Raw genomic sequence first — 21,248 nt, forward strand, 5'->3', positions numbered from 1 at the left:
AGGAAAAAAAATCATCGTAATTAACAAAGCAGGTTTCTAATGAATACATAATCTAAAAAATAAGCAACGTCTCCATATACTAGTAGCAATGATCTATTAGAAAACATAAGGTCTCTATTTCCAAAGATCTCATCCACCATAGGAACAAAGATCCCAAGTATACATCTGATCAAATATCTTCAAAACATATATATGGAAATTTTTAGTAATATTACGAAGGTAAAAAGAGAAGGCCCAAATAAATGAAAAAATGCATCGTATTTGTGTATAAAATTCAGTATCATAAAAGTGGCTATTCTCCCCATGTTAACCTACAACCTCAATGCAATTCCAATCAAAATTTCAATAGCATCATTGTAAAGTTGATTTAAAATTCATATAGAAAAATAAAAGGTTAAGACAACTAAGATAATTTTGAGTGAAAGAAGAGAGGGAGGAGTACTAGATGTCCCATCAGTTATCAACTTATTACAAATCTATAGTGAACAAAGTGTGTGGTATTTGTAGGAATAAATAAACAGACTAATGGAATGGAATAGAGCCTAGGAAAATATCCAAGTCTATGGGGTACTATGGTGTGGTTCACCAAAGTTCATGTATTGAAACTTAATCCCCAGTGCAACAGTGATGAGAGGTGGGGACTTCTAAGACGTAATCAGATATGTAGTCTCTGCCCTCATGAATGGATTCATGTCATTATCATGGGAGAGGATTCTTTATTGTGGGAGTGAGTTTGCTAGAAAAGTGAGACAGTTTTTCTCTCTTCTACCTTTCATCTTCCACCATGAAATGGCTCAGCCAGAAAGCCCTCACCACATGCCACCCCTACAACCTTGGACATATCAGTGTCCAGAACTATAAGAAATAAATCTCCATTATAAGTCGCCGAGCCTCAGGTATTCTGTTATAGCAGCACAAAACAGACTAAGATGTCAGGAAACTTGGTAATTGCCAGATGGATGGAAATGATAGACTGTTAAATAACACAGTATAAGGACAATTATTTATCCATATGGAAAAATGTAAAACATGCTCGGAATTACGTTCCAGATGGATTAAAGACTTAAATAAGAAAAGCAAAGTTCTAACTCTTTTAAAAGAAAATATTGGAGAATATAAGAAAGGCGTTTGTAAATAAAACAAAATAAGAACAAGCCTTTAAAAAAGGACATAAATCTGACTTCATTAAAATTTTAAATTTGTATTTCCAGAAAATATCATAACAACAAAAAAACCCCACAAATGATACACTCCGAAAAGACACTGTAACATACATGACAGATAAAGAATAGGTGCCCAGAATGTATAAAACTGTTAACAAATCAAGTAAGAATATTTAAATCTCAGTAGAAAACCAAGCAAGGCTATGACCTGGTGATTCAGAGAGAAGCAAAATGTGATTAAATGTCATCTACAACAGTGACAAAAGAAATGCAAGTTAAAACCATGAGATACCATTACAACCCCATAAAACTAATATCTTAACATGTGATAATTTTTATTTATTTTTTTTTTGCAGTTTTTGGCCAGGCCTGGGTTTGAACCCACCACCTCCAGCATATGGGGCTGGCGCCCTACTCCTTTGAGCCACAGGCACCACCCTTAACATGTGATAATTTGAAGGATATATATGGATAAGGGAGGCAGGAGCTCTTGTATGTGCCAGTGGGAGGAAATATTGATGTGACTATCATGAAAGGCAATATCTGGTAAAACTGTAGAAACAATTTGGAGCTAACTCTTCCACTTCTAGTTACATATTCTAGAAAAACTTCCCGTGAGTATACTCAGAACGGCATGCAAATAGGGTAATTACATACTGCTTCCCAAAGCAAAAACAAATTAGAAAAAGATCTATGCATTATCTTTTGGGAATAGAAAAGTAATTTAAACAATTGAACACTACATAGTACTTTTTTAAAAAAATGAACCTAATTTTCATGTATTAGTATGGATAAAACTAAAAGCTGTAAGTTTGAATGAAATACTGTATTTAATGTAGCAATGGGAACATAAACCTTTACCGGATTTTTTTTGTTGTTGCCTGTTTGTTTGTTTGTTTGTTTAAGACAAATTCTCACTATGTCACCCTTGGTAGAGCGCTATGGTGTCACAGCTCACAGTCCAACTCTTGAGCTTACACAATTTTCTTGCCTTACCCTCCCAAGTAGCTGGAACTCCAGGCGCCCTCCACAACGCTTGAGTATTTTGTTGTTGTTGTTGTAGTTGTCATTGTTGTTTAGCAGGCCTGGCTGGGTTTGAACCCACCAGCCTCGGTGTATGTGGCTGGTGTGTGCTACGAGTATCGAGCCAACATTTACTAGATTTTTATCTAACCTTTTCATGTGCATGAAATGTTCTTTAATTTAAAAATAACCACAAATGCCTAAAACAGTGGCTCACGCCTGTAATTCCAGCACTCTGGGAGGCCAAGGCAGGTGGATCACTTGAAGTAAGGAGTTCAAGATCAGCCTGAGCAAGAGGGAGTCTCCTTCTTTACTATAAATAGAAAAACTAGCTGGGCATCACGGCAGTTGCCTGTAGTCCCAGCTACTCAGGAGGCTGAGTCAAGGGAATCTCTGGAGCCCAAGAGTTTGAGGTTGCTGTGAGCTGTGATACCACAGAACTCTATCAAGTGTGACACAGTAAGACTGTCTCAAAAAAGAAAAAAAAAAATAGGTCTATTCTTCTTAAAGTTAGCATAGTGAAAATAAAATAAAAATAACAAATTAATATTTTATACAACATTAATCAGAACAAGCTAAATCTGAAAATTTCCTAAATGAGTTTCCTCTTGTGAATTAGCCAGCAGACAGGAGCCACAACATTTAACAATAAACCGGTCAATAAATTGCTCCACTGAATTTCTACTAATACTTTTTTTGTTTTAACATTTGGAAGTGTCACCTGTGAAAGAGTCACCTTCCTTTGTACATCTTATAGTGAACTCTAAATGAAGACAGCCCACAAATTTTCTGGGTTTCAGGCCAAACCTCTTTGCCACTAATGAGTCCTGAGAATTTGGAAAAATTCCATTTCCTCTTTAACCCTCAGCATCATCTTCCATGTAATGGAGGTTTGAACTTGGGAATTTTAAGAATACCAATGCTGATAACTTAGTGACCTGCAATTTGACCAGAGGGGGAAAAAGTTAACTGAAGCTTTTCCCCTTGCAAGCTCAAGGGGAAAAAATAAAGCAAAACTGACGTACCAAAAAAAGCTACTAATTAAATCAACAAAATGAAGAATTAGATTGGGAATTTAAACCTCATCACCAACACAAGGCATAATCAATTGATTGCTTGCATTTTGAAGGTCTAAGTAGCTATTTAGCAACTGAATTTAGAATATTTACAAACATACAGCTTTCAAGAATCTAGGCTCTTTTTGAAGTCAGATTCTGCTACAGGCAAACTAAACATAGCTTCAACCTAACTTCAAGATGTGTTTGTAACAATTGATTAACCCAAATCCTTCCTTTTTTCTTTCCCAATGGCAAAATGCAAAAGTTTTAAACACCTCTATAATTATGGTAAACACAGACAAAGATTACTAGAACTGCAGCATTCTGTGCTCTCAACCCATGGGCTGACTATAGAGAGATAGATTAAAGGAGTCCAGCTGGGAAATGGAATCAAATTCCAGATCCCATGTGTCTGAAAGGCAGGGCAAAGGTTTTTTATTTCCTCTTTTTAGTAGTAAATGAAAATATCTTTTAGATAAGCTTTTTTAGCTTATATATGGAAATCTTGGAAATCGCTCTTTGACTACATTATAAATAATACTAAAGGAAGAAAGTTTCAAATTTGAAAAATTGGATAGGAGAGTAAACCAGCGTTCATAGTCCTGGTGTCCTGAATGGTTTCTACCCCTTTGCTGCCCTTTCCCACCCTCCAAAGAAGAGAACATCTAGAATAATCCAAAGCCCATAACATACAACTATGCTTTAAATTATGTTCAGCAATCATTATTCCGTTGCATTTAGACTTACTTCATCCATCTTTTTTGTTTTTCTTTAGTGGTTCTCTCTTTTTTTTTCCCCACGTCCTTCCCTGTCTTGGGTTAGATGACATGGTTTTCTGTGTTGGTGTGGAAGGTAGCAGTCTTATTCGATTCTTCTAGTGGTTTCCTTGAACGTATGTACTTAAGCCATCTGTTGCCCCAACAAATTCTAAATTGCTCAGCGTATCTCTTCTCCTAAAAATACGACAATAACTCAGAATGTTTTCTCCTCCTGTAAAGTTGTTGCCATCTCACTTTTGTTTCTTATTTTTAAACACAAGATGGTATTATTATTAAAGTCAAATGGCTTTTGTGTGTGTGTGTGTGGTTTTTTTTTTGTTTTTTTGTCCGGGGCTGGGTTTGAACCCGCCACCTCCGGCATATGGGACTGGCGCCCTACTCACTGAGCCACAGGCGCCGCCCTCAAATGGCTCTTTTAAATTGACCAACACCTTTTAACCTCTGTCTTGTGTTGTAGTATCCCGCCCCTCCCTCCCCCCTGGGGAGATTTACCTCCCTGGCATAGCTGCTCCTTTGGAATGGGTTTCTATTTAGAATGTATGCCTTAGAACATCTTTGGTTTACCCTCATCTTTGAATAACCATTTACCAGAGAATAGCATAATAGGTTGGCAGTTGTTTTCCCCTTAAGATTTTCATTGTCTTCTAGAATCCATGATTAAATGAGAAGTCTACGGGCTTTCTAATTTTCTCAGTAGATAATCTTTCTTTGGAACCAGGTAGCCTTTGAGATTTTCTTTTTATTCTTGACATTCTGCACCTCAAGGTAGATTTATGTAAAAGATCCATAGCAAGGTATGTCATAGTAAAATTATGAAGCAATGGAGATAAAGAGAAGTCTCAAAAAAATGTCTTTATAGTAAAACTGGAAACATAGGAACCAAAAAATGTTTAATTTAAAGGAAACACCATTTTTCAAAAGTAAAGGTGAGACCCAGAGAAATTAAGGATAATTTTACTTCAAGCTGTTTGTCAGATTAAGGGACTAAACCCACAATTTCTTGAATTTCAGTCTAGTATTCTTAATGCTATTTCATATTGCCCTCCAGAAACATTGCAAATACCTTAACCATAGCACTGAAAACCATGCTCAAATCATTTTCTGATCGAAGAATGGAGGGTCTTGAATAACAGAGGGCTGTGGGGACCTATGGAATACCACTGGAAGGATGAACTGATTCACCCAGCAATGTGGAGGAATTAGCACTCCAACATGGAGCTGTGCCCAAGTGGCCAAACAAGAGCAATCACTAAAAAAAAGAAAAAACCCTACAGGAAATATTGTAAAATTGTGAGGCCTATTCAGTTGAGGAACTGAGTGTTGCTCACTACATAAGCAAACCATACTGATTTTCTGTGGATGGCTACAAAAATGAAATTTCCACCAGCCGTAGTGACTCGCATCTGCATTCATAGCCATCTGGGAGGCTGAGGCAGCAGAAGCTCTAGAGCTCAGAAGTTTGAGAACAGCCTAAGCAATAATAAGACCCCTATCTAAAAATAAAAAATTATCCAGGAACAGTGGCTCATGCCTATAGTCCCAGCTACTCAGGAGGCTAAGGCAGGAGGATCACTTGAGCCCAGGAGTTTGAGGTTGCTATGAGCTACAATGATGCCACTGCTCTCTAGCAGGGTGACAAAGGGAAGGGGGTGTGTGTGACAAAGTTTCTACCAATTGCTTGAGAACTGCATTTAAGAGCTAATTGGTGGAAACTGATTTAACCAGAAGAGCCCTTCTGTGTGATAAAGGGTTTCTAGTCCTAAGTACCAGAGTAAAACTAATGACTGATCAGGAAGAAAAAAGAAAAATGGTAAAATAGGAATGGAGGTAATGAACCAGACCAGATGAACTATGCAAAGAAAATGGTTGTTCTTTGAAAGGAAGAGACAAACAGCTGAACAAGAGCCATATGCTACTTTAATCTGTCAACGGATAGCTAATTTCAGTATTCCAGTTTATACTATATGCCCCGTCCTAGACTAGTGGTATCATGGGGAAAGAGGTTTAAAAAATTTTAGCAGCTAAGCTAATAAATATGGTAAATGTGTTTTCTTTCTTCCTTCTCAGCAAAATGAAAAGGAGGGTTTACATAAAAGAAAAGATCCCATCTTGTCAGCTCTAGGTGAGGCAAAGCAGAATGTAGCTGGACTTTGCCCACAATTATATAAAGAAGTGATTCTAAGTCAAACAAATACCAATCTTCAACCTGGTTAGGGAGCCCAGCAAGAACAATTCATAAGCAAGAGAAGAAAAGGGGGCATTTCTTAGCTGGGCCTAGAAGGAGGAATTAAATGTAGACCAAGAAACCTGGATATGTTTAGATGCAGTGGAAAAATAGCCTTAGTCTTGCTAAAGGAGAGATTGTTGGTGTTTCTGCAGTGCTAAAGAAAGCTTGGGGGTTTAGAGAGAAAGGAGTATATTTGAAACACCATTAGGGGATGGAATTAAGCCGATAATAGAGGAAGAAAAAGTAACTGAGTGGATGTACAGTAACCAAGGAGGAAACATAAGCTGTTTGTGGGCCATTTGGGTTTAATTATGAGTTTTTCTTTAGCAGCTTTCTGCAGTTAGGCGCAGTAGACAAAAGAGGTGCCTCTGAGAACTGGAGGATCTGATTAACAGGACCAGAAAAGCCAAGCAGGCTAAAAAGATCATCTTGAACTTAGTGAACATTAACTCCTCGCCAGGGCAGGAGTCGAATGTGTGTGGGCCCAGGGGAAACGAACTGTCAAGACTGACAATTGTAACTGACAATTGTCAAGAAAATGGTAAGAGGTCAGAAGTGATGGTTCGGGGGCAAGAGAAATTAGGCAAAAAGTTGAGCTAACACCAAAGGAAGGTGGCCAGTGCTGCCAATTATATTATCTCAAGAGATCTGGAAAAAAATCACAAACCTGAGGCAGCGTCAAAATGCATGGATCTATTTGGGGTCACAGAACCCCAGTAGGAGTCATTAGGCAGCGGTGACACAGAGTCAAACAGGTTGTATAGTCTGAGGCTCCAGGAGGCAGGTACCTCTGGATTCAAATAGCAACTTGGGCAACAACGCCTTCACATCACTGTCAGATGCTAAGTAGAGTGCAACCCACAGGGAAAAAGCTGGCAAGGGATCTGCTCCTCAGGGAAAGGATTGGGGATTCAATGCTTGAATCCACCAATCAGAAACAGGAGCCAGCCATGAAGCCGGGATACCCACAGTGAGGCCTGGGAGAAAATGCTGAACTAGGAAGGGTACTCAGAGTCATTTGAGGCACTTTAAACACAGACCATTCCTCAACTCCATCATGAATCCCAGGGAATGTTCTTCTCACTCTTACTATATATTCAGGTTTGGTCTTCATCAGCTCAAGTTGAATGAATAGAGCTGGTGTCAAGTTGCAGGGCTCCATTTCCTATAGCTCAGTAGTTCTCAAAACAGGGACAATTTTGTCCCCCAGATGACATTTGGGAATAACTGGAGACATTTTTGGTCATCACGGCAGGTGTAGAATGTAAGGGAGCAGAGTGGCTACTACCGGCACTTAGTGAGTAGGAGGCCAGAGACCCTGCTACAGGTCCTACAATGCACAGGACAGCCCCCACAACAAAGAATGATCCAGGGCAAAATGCAAATAGCGTGGCAGTTGAGAAACGCCTCTTTCTGTGCAGGGATGGGTCTGGCAAGGGCAGGCACCAACAATCCAGTGAGAAAATTGCTACTACATCGTGAGTGTTCATTCATTCACTCAGTCTCCCCTTCAGCCAACATTTAGCATTTATTTTCTGCCAGAGGTTGTAGTGGGCACTAGGATGAAATGATGGTTAAGAAATGGTGCCTGACCTCAACAAGCTATAAATCTAAAAGGAAACCCTCAACGTCACAGCCTTCATTCACTTTTATCAAAAAATGCCAGAAACCAGCTCGGTTTAAAAGATCTTAAATATGGAGGTAATACACACTTTGTGGCCACATGAATTTACAAAAACTCTTGACCTGGGGCATTTACACTATCTTTCCCAGAATTATCTCCTTCACCTTTCCCACAGTTAACTAGTGCCTACTTGGCCTAATCAGCTAGTAGTAGGTGGAGCGCCCTGGCCTTCTACTGGGCCCCACGGAGCACCAGAACCTTCTGGCGTCTACTTATTGAGCTTTGCTAGAGAACAAATAGACAGCAGAAGGAGGCTGCAGGCAGCCAGGGCTGTGGCCAGTCTCACCTAACCAGGACCTACCTTCCTTCCCCCATGAGATCTTTTAAGATGTGCAGCTGCTGGCAGGGCTCCTGACACATGGGTTATGTATCAGGAGTTCCTAGTACGGATTCGGTCAGCTCTCGAGAGCTCCTGTCTTCCCTTTAGACGCTCTTTCATCCACCCTTCAATCCTTCACTCAGTACACACTGACACCTGGCACCCTCTATTACAGCGGACTGCTACTTACTCTGCCGTGAGGGAGGAAAGAAATTGCTGATAATGCTGAGAAAAGGAAAGAGAAATGTTCTTCAATGGCTCTTTCTCCTAAGAATCATTTTGTTTATATTCTGTAGTTTCTAAATCAGTAAAGCTGGAGAGAACTTAAGAAATAATATCTCAGCTTGGCGTCTATAGCTCAGCAGCTAGGGCACCAGCCATATACACGGGAGCTGGCAGGTTCGAACCCAGCCCAGGCCCGCCAAACAACAATGACAACTACAATCAAAAAATAGCTGGGCGTTGTGGCAGGCACCTGTGGTCCCAGCTAGTTGGGAGGCTGAGGCAACAGAATCGCTTAAGCCCAAGAGTTTGAGGTTGCTGTGAGCTGTGATGTCACAGCACTCTACCGAGGGTGACATAGTGAGACTCTGTCTCAAAAAAAAAAGCCAGACACCAAAAATAAATTGTTGTTTTTATCTGTTCTATCATTTTACAGAATAATTTAAATTATTCCCAAAGGCAAACTTGGTTTGGGCTTAAAATCATTGCAGAATGCCTTCAAAAGATGTGGAATATGTCTAACATATACATATTAGAGCTCTAGCTTCAGTGTGCTCTGGGAAGAAAAGGCCAAGAGGGAGAAAATGGGTAGGAGAAGAGACACACGGGGCCAGCTTCATAAATAAGCCTCTTGAATAGCCTCCCCAGTTGGTCACCAACTAGAAAGAGTCATTTTTTTTAAATGCAGCTGAGGAGTATTTTGGAAAGAATGCACTGCTTGTTATAACTCGCTTAACATACATCAAACTGTAATACAGATTGAGCTGCACATGAAAAGAAAATACTTGCATAGAAATGTGAAAAGTAAGAATAGAGCAATATTAATGGTGCAGACTATCTAGTAGGTTCACTACAAAAATCGTTTCTTTTTTTGTGCTTGAAAATTTTTGTAATGAAATGTTGAAGAAACACAGCTTACCTCCCAGCTTCTTGTTTAACAATAATAACAAAATTTGAGATTAAACCATTCGTACCTAAATAGACTATAAACATGTTTCTGGCAAAGCTTGGTTACCTTTTGCTTCACGTCCACAACTGTAGTAGGGAGCTTAAGATGAGGTCCACGGACCTGACTTGTTGATATCAACTAAGATATTTACAAAAACACTGTATCTCAGAACCAAAGACATTCTCAATCAAAATTGGCATTTTAAAAATCTCCAGGTGATCTGTATGCACATTAAAATTTGAGAAGCATGGGAGTAATAAAAAAATCAATGACTTAGAGACCCACATTCTATTTCTGTCTGGCATCGTGGCAGATACCTGTAGTCTTAGCTACCCAGGAGGCTGAAGCAAGAGGATTGTTTGAGCCCATGAGTTTGAGGTTGCTGTGAGCTGTGATGCCACTGCACCCCAGCCTGAGCAATAGAGTGAGATTCAGTCTCAAAGGAAAAGAAAAGGAAAGAATCCTTGTTTAAATTCTAGTGAAAGAGACAGTCACTAAACAAGAAAATAAAATATTTTAGAAAATATATGTAGAAAGCAGAAAATAAAAACAGGTAAGGTAATTAAAAGAATTTGTTCAGAAGCTATCTCAGAATTGAATAATTATTGAGTAAAGTTCTTAATGATGGCGTGACAAGCGAAGCAAAGGTGGAGAGAATATTCCTGACAGAGGGAACGGCAGGTGTAAGAGCTCTGCGGCTGCAAACCAGATGCACCCCCTCACATTTCTTCATCTGTAAAATAAAAGTATTGGACCAAATAATGTCTAACATTCTTTTCAGTTCTCTGATTTCATGGCTGCTTTTAAGATGATCATTTGTTAACACTCTCTAGAAGAATACCAAACTATATTTTCAATGAAAACAAGCACATAGTTGTATTTTTAAGGTGGTAAGTATTAAAATAGCCTCACCTCCAGTGATTCTGATGATCATTTGCGTTAACTCATCACTTGTGGATCTATTCTTCTGGTATTTTCTTGCCTTCTCATGTCTTTGACGTATGAAGACAAGTCAAAGGTAATTGATAGTTACGCTCAATGGCTAAGTACTCAGGAAGCCCTTGTACCTAGGACCCACTCCCTCATAATCTCCTTCATCTTCCATTTATTAGTTAATACATCAAATAGTGGATTTCACCTGCCAATATCCCTGTTGTTAAACTTGAAATGAGATTGTGATGTTAAGTGGCCAAGGAACATCTAAATCTAGTTTCATCAAACATCTCTTGAGTTTCCTTTGGAAGCTATTCACACATGAAACAAAAGCAAATTGGGAAATGGAGAACCACGTTACACATCTCTCTGGCAAGATTCCATTTGCACACATGGCTTGGGCCCAAAATTTACAAGGAGCCTCTACCTCCCCCTCAATCTTAAATCCACATTTTACTAACACCAAACTGCTGAAAGGAAGATAATGGGTATCTTGTCATTCTCATCTCCAGCCATTCCACTGGTTAAATTTGTAATCCAGACGTAATAATGTGAGTTTAGTTCCTCAAATACACTGCACTCTTATTTCTAAGCCTTAAGATATATTGTTCCTTCTGCCTAGAACACTCTCCACCCACAACTGTGCATCTGGCTAAATTCTGCTCATCCTTTGGGTCTCTGAGTCCTCTTTATACAACCTTGGAGGTTCACCATCAGGGCCTTTAATACATTGTATTGGAAGGACATGTTTACTTGTCTGCAACTCTCCCCCAGACACCTTCGTTTACCCAGAATTATACCTAGAGACTCTGCTACAAAATAGGTGCCTAACTATTAATTGAACAAAGTAACGTAATTGCCCTTTGTCACTTTATTAATTTGTTTAACTTGCTTACCTCAACCATTTTTAGATCTATATTCTTCTCAACAAACCTTTGTGATCTTTTTGAACAAGGAATGTTTTCAGAATTGAGACTAGCTCCCCTGTTAATATAATATTTAAAACCAAATTTCTTTTCAGGAGTACCTAGGAAGAAAACCGCAGTATTTTCAAAAATATAGAAGGAGAATTTTTTTAAAAATCCAGGAATTCATGATTCCTGTGACAGCTGAATTAAATATACTGACTGTCTTAGTCATCACTATTCTCTTAAACCAGTTTTAGGAAACATGTTTTGCTTTTTGTTTTAAACAGGAACAGATTGCTCAGGGTTTGGGGAGCCAGACACGAATCAGAAAGCTCTTCCTCTTTCATCTTACAAGTCCTTGCTCTCTGCCCAGCCCTGAGATATTTACTGCCTCGCAGATTAAACCACCTTCATTCTCTTCTCCAGGAGGCCTTGTGTGGAGAGAAGTCGTGAGGTTCCTCCCAGCAGCAGCCTCGGGCGGTTAGCACAGAAGGAGGAGGGCAGCAAATTCTGCTCACCTTGAACACAGAAAGCTCTGCACTCAAGTAGCCTGATTCTAAACTGGGAGAGAATTGAGGTTGAAAATTAACAATTCAGTTCCTTCGGACAAGCTCAGCAAGTTGTGGAATGATACTGTGATAGTGCTCTCCAGATCAAAGGAGCAAGCTGCTGATATCTACTCCAAAATTCCTTCTGGCATTTTCTCTCTGGCCTTGGGCCAACCTGTTCTTCTTCTTCTTTTTTTTTTTTTTTAATTTTTGGAGGTGTGTAGTACCAAAATGTACTGAGTCCTTTTTATGTGCCAAGCACTGTGCCAAATGCTGTACGTGCATTATCTAATTTAATCACCCCTACAACCACATGAGTTATCTATTTTTGATCCTCACTTGACAAAGAAATTAAAACTCAGAGGGAGGCACCTGTGGCTTAGTGAGTAGGGCGCCGGCCCCATATGCCGAGGGTGGTGGGTTCAAACCCAGCCCCAGCCAAACCCGGCCAAACTGCAACAACAACAACAGAAAAATAGCCGGGCGTTGTGGCTGGTGCCTGTAGTCCCAGCTGCTCAGGAGGCTGAGGCAAGAGAATCGCGTAAGCCCAAGAGTTAGAGGTTGCTGTGAGCCGTGTGATGTCACAGCACTCTACCTGAGGGCCGTACAGTGAGACTCTGTCTCTACAAAAAAAAAAAAAAAGAAAAGAAATTAAAACTCAGAGAAAGCAAGTAACTTTGCCACTGAATTAATAAATAATAGAGACTAAGTTTCAACCTAAGTCTAATGGACTCAAAACCTATTTTTTTTCCCTCTACACCTTGAAATTTGTGCTTTGAAATAATCACTGGAATGTGTAGTCTTTTATAAATAACACAAAATTGAAAAGGGTTTTGCATAGCTTATAATATAACAAGAATCACCATTCTCTAAGAAGCCAAGAGTTAACCTTAGCCAGAATATTATCTCCAACTGCATTAATATATTAAGAAAGTATTTTGCGGAAGGTTAGCTGTTTGCCCAAATAGTCCAGCTTCCTGTAACAATTGAGGATGATTCCAGCATCCAGGAATTAAGTTTGTCCATCTTAAACAACAGCCTTTTCTTTCCACACAGTATTTCCCTGAAAAGTGTCATGAATTTCCCCGCTTCAGTTACCTTTGCATATGCTATCCCCCAGCCTAGATACTCTTCCTGTAATTCTTCAACTATGGAATTTATTTTTTTAAGTTTAAAAAATACTCTGTCACCCAGGATGGATGGGGTACAATGGCATGACCTCACCTTCTAGGCTCAAGCAATTCTCCCACCTCAGCCTCCTAAGGAGCCGGGCCCACAGGCACCATGCCCAGATCATTTTTTTATTTGTTGTAGAGACGGGGTCTTGCTATGTTGCCTAAGCTGGTCTCAAACTCCTGGCCTCAAGCCCCTCAGCCTCCCAAAGTGCTGAGATTACAGAGGAGAGCCACTCCACTTGGCCCCAACTATGGAATTCAAAACTCTTTTCAAATTTTTCATCTGTTCAGTCCTAATTTTATGAAGCCTTCTGTAATACAACTACGTACTTAGAATTTCCCCTAGCACTTTATATTTTGCAACATCTTTCCAGGGATAATGTAATGATTTGTTTATCTTCCCCACTACAATGTGAGCTCCTAGAGGGCAAAGAAAATATGATTCATTTTTATGTTGCTTAGCCCAAGGCCTGGCACTTGTGGCCACTCATTACATGTTTGTCGAATAGACCTGTGCAGAATTTTGAAAGCAACAGTTCACAAGTTGGAGACTACAGCTGTGAAAATAGCTACCTACCATGCAATTTGACAAAAGATGCCATTACAACGGGTTCAAGATGCTGTGTAAGCATCTTGTAAAAACAATCCATTCATTCTATTTAGAGGAAGGGCTGTTGGAGAGAGCTACACAACAAGATGATAGAGGATCTAAATTTTAAGAATGAGTAAAACTTTACCAAGTAGAAAGGGAAAGAGAAGAAAAGTGTTTCCAAGATGGGAAAGAAGGCAGGAACCAATTTATCATCTTAAGCTTTTGAGGAAAGCGGAGGAAACAGAGCAAGAGTTAAGAATTTTTATCAACAATATCAAAGTGCACCTACTTATTTCCTTACATTGTGTGCTTCGGGTGTTACTTTACAGGGGAGATATAGTCCAGAGGCCACAAGCCTGGAGTGCACTGAGGAGCAGGCCGTCCTCTAAGACAGGTCACTCTCGATGGCACTTGTAGGACCTCAGTGAGACGTGAGGTTGAGTGAACCCTGAAGGCAAAGATTTTCAATATTGGGGAAAACTTTCTGGAGAACAGACTCATGTCTCCTCCTGCTAAGAGTGAGAAATGAAGTATTTCCCACAGTATTTGTGCATTAACTGCAGTAGAACCTCTGTAAAGTGACCACCCTAAGGGACTGTAACAAACTGATCAACATATGGAGGTGGTCAACATAAGGAACTACGCCTACTATACTGATACATTCATGTGGTGCACATCTGGTCTATGAAAATTAGGTCAACTTAAGGAGGTGGTCAGTGTAGGGTAGTGGCCAACACTGAAAGTTCAGCTGTATTTCTTTCAGGGAGCCCCAGGACTTAAGATAAGGCGGGGAAGTTGACATTGAAATAATCAGACTTTCCTTCTAAAGTTGAAGGAGTCCCAGAGCAGTGGTTCTTAACGCTGTATACATATTAGGATCACTTAGGGAGCCTTCAAATACCCTGGCCACATCACAGACCAGTCTACCCAGACTCTCTGGAGATGGATCCAGGTATGATTACATTTTCAAGTTCTTTAGGTGATTCCAAGGTGCTGTCAAGTTAGAGAATTGCTGCCCCCAAAAGTAGAGAAACTGGCAGGTAGCTGTGACAGTGAGATTGTGTTTCAGGAAATCTAGAGTGAAGTCTATAAATCTGTTTTTAAAAGTCTCTTTTTAAAGATAATGTCTCTGTCACCCCAGAGGGAGTACAATGTTGCCTGATCATAGCTCACTGCAGCCTCGAACCCCTGGAGTCAAATGATCCTCCTGCCCTAGCTTCCTGAGTAGCTGAGTTTACAGGTGCATGCCACCACACCTAGCTAATTTTTTATTATTATTTTCTATAGAGATGGGGTCTCACTTTGTTACATGGCTGGTCTTGAACACTTGGTCTCAAGTGTTCCTCCTGCCTTGGGCTCCCAAATCACTACAGGCTTGACCCACCACATTCAGTTCAAGTTTGCACCCAAAGCGATTCTCAGACAGGCTGGCCATGGATCATAGTGGAGAAAACCTTGGTGTAACAAATTGGCTTCTGTGGCTACACAGTAAGACACGCTGAGAGAAAGTCCACTTGGAGCCTGATAATCACCCATGAAAGCCACTATCTAATAACAGATCATTGTCACATAACAGGAAATTCTACCCTATTCTTATTCCCAAGGATAGTAGTGAAAATTTACTTCCAAGAAGAATAATAGCATTATGTGAGACCCTAGAGCATGAAATGTGTCATAATATACAACTGCAATGTCACAGATTCCTTGTCCATTAAACTGTATTCTGTCTCCATTATCATCCACTCTACTGAGGTTTTAATGAACAACAGCACATTTTGGCCAAAATAAAAATAAGGCTGGGGGAGACCTCATTGATTTAAAAAAAAAAAAAGTACCCCTAGGGCAAAAGGCAAATGCTTTTAAATAAATAGGTGTGGGCAAGTATGCTTACAACAGCCAAATATAAAATACAAGGAGTTTCTTTTCTCCCAATCAGAAGAGGAAAAACTTTTTCCAGGGCAGAATCAAAATGTTTCTTTAGTAGTGCTTATACAATAAAGAATCGTCTAGGATATTTACAGAATTCTACAGATCTATCACTTAGAAAAGCAGCATTAGGTTTTAACTAATTAAAAGAAACATGTTTGTCATTTTTAATAAATAATAAAGATGTTGTTCTTCTATATATTTACCTTCTTGAAGGGCAGTGGGCTTTGTGAATATATTCATGAACTGGTAAGTATTTTGTACTTGAGCCACAAATCTTCATTGAAGATAATTGTCTCAAGAACTTCCGTCTGGGATCAAAAGTGGTATGTGAACCCTTCAGGTGTCTTCTCCCTGAGTAAAGAAAAAGAAGTCCAGAATGACAAAAAGGAAATTTGTCAGCAGTGCATAGTGTGACCTAGAAGCACTTTACCCTACACACAAAAGTATTGAGCTATGTTAGGCCTTCAATATTCTCTTTTTATCATGCAACTGCTCCCAGGAGGAGCCACACCAGATGTCACCAGTTCCCTCCTTCCCCTCATAACTCACTGAGCTACAGCACAGATAACTCCCTCTGAAGACAGCAAGTGCCTATCACTGCAGGGCCTCTGTTAGTCATCACACTCTTCTGCCAAGACCCTTGGTGGGTTTGAGGAAGAAACTTAGGAACTATAGATAGTTGGATAGAATCTAATTTGTGCAACTGGGTAGACCCAGCGGGCATCTCTCTTACAAAGCTATTACTATGCTTTAAAAAAATAATTTTGTAACCCTTAAGTTTCTTGAAATACAAAAACGTAAGAAACTGTGTTCTCTTCAATGTGAAATGTATTTGTTAAGGAAAAAAAGTGGGCCACAACTACAAAAATGCAAACCTTATAACCTAATTGTTTATATCCTCACATTAATCTGAAATTAAAAAAAAAAAAAGAAAGAAAGCAAAAAATAAAGGAATGTTAGAAGAAAAGCCATGAACAAATGAGGTAAATGACTCATGAGCATTTTTTTGATGCTCTGAATGTGACTGATGTAAGCACTCACTACTCAGCCCCAGCTAGTCACTCCCGGCTTCTGACCACCCCTTCTTGCCAGCTGGCTCCGCCTGGAGCTACCGCTGCCCTCATCTGTTTCTTCTCCTTCTACTCCCAGCCCAGTAAGTTACTTCCCTTAAAGCTCTCTGTCCAGACGAAGGCAAAACCTTTTCCTACCTATGCTCTGCATACACAGACTCCTTGGTTTTAGGTCTTCCCAGTCACCAGATCCTCATGTCAGGGTCCCTGAGCTCCAGCCACTGAGTTACACTGCAGCTGGTCATGGGCTGTGCTCCTTCCACCTCCATCATTTAAGCCTCTGAATTCTAATGATTTTCTCTTGGACTAATTATGCTAACTGCTCCTATCACCTTCAGATCATCAGAGGTTCCTGTCCCGAAATTTTTTATGTTTTCCTCTATATTTTATTCAAAGCCTTTTTATAATTAAATTAATTTTTATTTTAGGGTTTCCAAGGAAAAGAAACTCACGAACACTTGTCAAACATAAAAGAGATTTTTTTATTGGAAAGATCTAGTAGAATGGGATCCAATCGGTAGACGGGGATCAGGACTATGAAATGGAGAGAAGTAGAAATCTTTTCTCTCGGGGGCTATTTAAGACCTTTTTACCTCTGTTTTGCTTCTTTCCTCTTGTCTTTTCACAAATGTCAAAAGGCAGCCAGGCCACAGCTTCCTAGTACATAACAATCCATTTCAAATTCCGGAATCTAGGACCTAAGAACTCAAATTCAAAATAGCCAAACTTCACCAAACAATGGCCTGATCAAGCCTTAGTCCTGTGGGTGTAGGTGAAAGAGGATCAGTTTTCAAAGAAAGAGAGATCATATAGTTATCTCACACTATAAGAGCCTCTTACCTTTTTCTGGAAACTTCGTTGATTCTGCCAGAATTTAACTTTTTTAATTTTTATTTATTTATTTATTTGATATAGAGCCTCATTTTGTCACCCTCAGTAGAGTGCCACAGCTCTATGGCATCACAGCTCACAGCAACCTCAAACTCTTGGACTCAAACAACCCTCTTGCCTCAGCCTCCCAAGTAGCTGGGACTATAGGTGCCTGCCACAACGCTCTGCTAGTTTTTCTATTTTTAGTAGAGACAGGGTCTCAAACTCCTGAGCTCAGGCTATCCTCCTGACTCCACCTCTCAGAGTGCTAGGATTATGGGCATGAGCCACTTCACTGGGGCTAAGAATTTAAATTTTTAATCCAGATCATGTTAACAGATTCATCTTGCCCTAGGATAATAGTTTCCAAACATTGTAAAGCAATGTAATATTTTTTTCCAGCAAAATGTTTCACTATAACTCAAGATGTAAAACATATAAAAAGCACAGTGGCTCTGGTTGGAGGGGAGAAGGGAAGGAGCAGAGCCTACCTCCTCAGAGCCTTTTGCTCCACAGTGCCCTAAAGCACCTGCCTCAGCTCTCCAGGGAAGCCACTGTTATTAAGTTTATAAGCAAAGATAGTCACTCCCAACTATCAAAAACACACTCTGTTTCTTGTCTTGTCAAGTTTACACAGTATCTTCTGACTGCCCACCACAAAATATAAAGCACTTCCATTCAATTCTGCTTCCTCTTCCTGCCTTCCTAATTTTGAAAATTAACTTATTTTTTAGTTCTTTTCTTCCCTACTGTGAGAACCTTAAATATTATGCTTAAGACTATTTTATTGCCCTTTTGATTTTAAAAACATCTGTTTCCATCAACTAAAACGGCTCCCTTGTCCTGCCATCCACTCCACCCCCTTTCCAATATATATAAATACGTCACTTTCAATGTCTGAACACGGAAAATTAACGCGTTTTCTAGCCATCCTTTCCATTTCTCAATCCACTCTTTTACATCATGATGTAGTTTGGATATTTGTCTTCTCCAAATCTCGTGTAAAAATTTGACCCCCAGTGCTGGAGGTGGAGCCTGGTGGGAGGTGTTTGGGTCATGGGGGCAGAGTCCTCATGAATGGCTCGGTGCTGTCCTCATGGTAATGAGTGGGTTCTTGCAAGATTAGTTCCCTCAAGAACTGACTGTTGAGAGGGCCTGCCACCTCTTCCTCTCTCTTTCTCACTCTTCTTTTTCATGGCATGTGAGATATCAGCTTTGCTTTCTTCTCTTTCTGCCGTAAGTGAAGCAGCCTGAAGTCCTCAAGGGAAGGTGATGCTGATTTCATGCTTCTGGTACAGACTGCAGAACCATGAGCCAAATCAACCTCTTTCCTTTATAAACCAGCCAGCCCCAGGCATTCCACGCAAAAAGGGCCAAGACACATCTTGTACTTACTCTCTCGGTGGTCCATGAATGCCAAGTTCCTGGCAGAGCATAAGCTTGTGTGAAACCATGAGATAGGCAGTTTATATTCTTTTAAATGGCACCACTCACAGGTGATAAAGCAGACAGCTCTGGTGTGGAAGTACATGTGATAGAAACCATTGTCACTGATTTCAAGAAGCTTATGATCTAAACTTAAGTTTTGAATGAGGAAAGAGGGATGGCTTCAAGCAGTCCCTAGATTTGGGGGTCCATTTTCCTTCACAAGTCCCTGTGTTGTTCATCTATACCGTATGACAGAACATTGCCTCATTGGAGCACCGCTAGAACCATTATTGGAGGCAGTCTACTTTCCCAGGACTTTGTCAGGTCGGTCCCACACCGTAACCACACGCGTTGTTGGTGAGATGTTGTCTGTGAGACGGTCATATTATACTCCTTGTTGTTGACCAAATAAAAACTTGTCCTCCAGGCTCCCATGCTTTCTTCTGCATTCTCAGCCCTTCTATCAGACAAATAAAGACACCTTTTCAATCAACCTTCTCTATCAATGTTACTTCTTCCTGTAAATGATCTTCTTAATAATTGGCTGACTCTCTTGGGTTCATTTCAGTGTCGAGGCAACTGGCCAGTCATTCAACATGCACGATGGAGAAGGTACTGAAAAAATGATGCCAAGAAGAAAACTTTCATGAGTGCTAAGTTGTCAGTGGCTTTCCTAAGTGGTGATAAAGCATTTAGAATACTCAGGCAGAAGCATCTCTAATTTATAATTGAGAGTATCCAAGTACCTGCAATAATCAGAAATTCAAACCTGATTTAAAATAAAAGCATCACCCTCTCCTTCCCCTAGGACTTTTGATAGGTAGGTGGGAAGGTAACACCCTTTCTCCATTTCACTAATCTGGTCCTAGTATTTTCCTTACAGTTCAAAGGGTGTTGACAGGAGAGAGGTGAGCTGGGGTAGTACACCAAAGATCTCACCCAGATAGTACCACCTTAAAATGGTCCTCCTATCTCTTACAACACTGACTCTCAGGGGCTGCTTTATGGATTCTTAGAAAAGCTGCAGCTGAGATTCCCTTGACATGAGTCATGCAGACTCTTCTAGCTCATCCATCTAAAGTGAACCAGCCTGTCTCGTGCCTTTAGATTTCTTGAAGAGGAGGCAAACACTGGTGTGCACTGTGTCCTAATTTCATACCAAGTCCAGGGAGGGCTCCTAAGGTTGGATGGGGAAAGGTGCCTCATTCTTCCCTTTTGGGGAAATTTAGAAACCCAGCAAAGCTACCTCCAATAAATCTCCTTAAAATCCTTCCCCCATCCTATGTTCTCAGAGCCTGCATATAAGTAAGATGTGTAAGACTCATGTAATTGGTTTTGAAACTTAACTTTTGAGACTTCACATTTTGGTCTTTAACCTTTCCAGGAAATGTACCTCTTAACTCTAAGTGCCTCGGTCAAAATGTTCGATGTTACATCGCTTGAGTAGAAAACATGATCCCTACTCCTTAAGTTTCCTTTCTCACTGGGAAGGCAACCAACATATGAAACTACATCAGGATAAAAACAGCGCTGACTGCAGGTGCTGCTGATGCTCAGGAAGGAGAGAATCACTGTGGACTAGAATCGCACATCCCATCTGCCTTACACAAAGCAAGTGAAAAACTAGAACCAGGGGGCCACTCTACAGACGAGAATTACCATGGGGAAAAAGCAGAAGATAAAATGATTATATTTTATTTATTTTTGTGCATTTAATAAAAGTTTATTTTTGTATATTTTAAAAATAGCAATTTTCAGGAATATAAAAATATTTTTCTAATACTGAAATATGCACCTCTTTGGTATAGAAATGACAACATATGTGTGATCTTTAAAAAAAAATTAATTAAGAACTATGATCTAGAAGGCTGAACAAAACTATTCTTTACCCATCCATCTGTCCCCTTCCATAGCCCCATTGTGAGGCTTAAGAATCTAGTTCTGTACACATCTCTGTATTTACGCATACACTGAGGAAAAGAATCCCAAGATGCATATCAAAGATGTTCAAAAGTTCTATACAGTAGAGAATTAGTTAGCTTACAAGTTGACACATGACACAAAACAAACCACCAAAAAGCAACGTAAGATACCAGACAAACAAAAATAGAACGTTGTCACGAAGATCAAATAATATGAAAACAAGCATTTAAATTTGATACATTGAATAGTAAATTCTTTAGAATTACTATATAAAACAGCTCACAAAGTTCCAAAAGTAATAGCACAAAGCCATACATTTGATAAGACACTTTAAAGATGGCAATCAAAGATATAAAAAATAAGATACAAAAAAAAAATATTAACGGGCGGCGCCTGTGGCTCAGTGAGTAGGGCGCCGGCCCCATATGCCGAGGGTGGCGGGTTCAAA

At 39.9% G+C, this 21,248-nt stretch overlaps 1 long non-coding RNA gene across 1 annotated transcript in view; it reads right to left on the bottom strand.

The window, feature by feature from the left end:
• Nucleotides 1-2,708: 2,708 nt before the first annotated feature.
• Nucleotides 2,709-21,248, bottom strand: part of LOC128588283 (uncharacterized) — a 58,195-nt gene continuing 39,655 nt past the window's right edge. Inside the window, exons 3-5 of the long non-coding RNA XR_008380744.1 lie at nucleotides 15,713-15,860; nucleotides 3,992-4,197; nucleotides 2,709-3,124 (exon numbers count right to left, since the gene is read on the bottom strand). This is a non-coding gene — a long non-coding RNA (uncharacterized LOC128588283). The remainder of the gene's footprint in view (nucleotides 3,125-3,991; nucleotides 4,198-15,712; nucleotides 15,861-21,248) is intronic.

The sequence above is a fragment of the Nycticebus coucang genome, chromosome 6 (genome assembly GCF_027406575.1).
Source record: "Nycticebus coucang isolate mNycCou1 chromosome 6, mNycCou1.pri, whole genome shotgun sequence".
Classification (NCBI taxonomy): domain Eukaryota; kingdom Metazoa; phylum Chordata; class Mammalia; order Primates; family Lorisidae; genus Nycticebus; species Nycticebus coucang.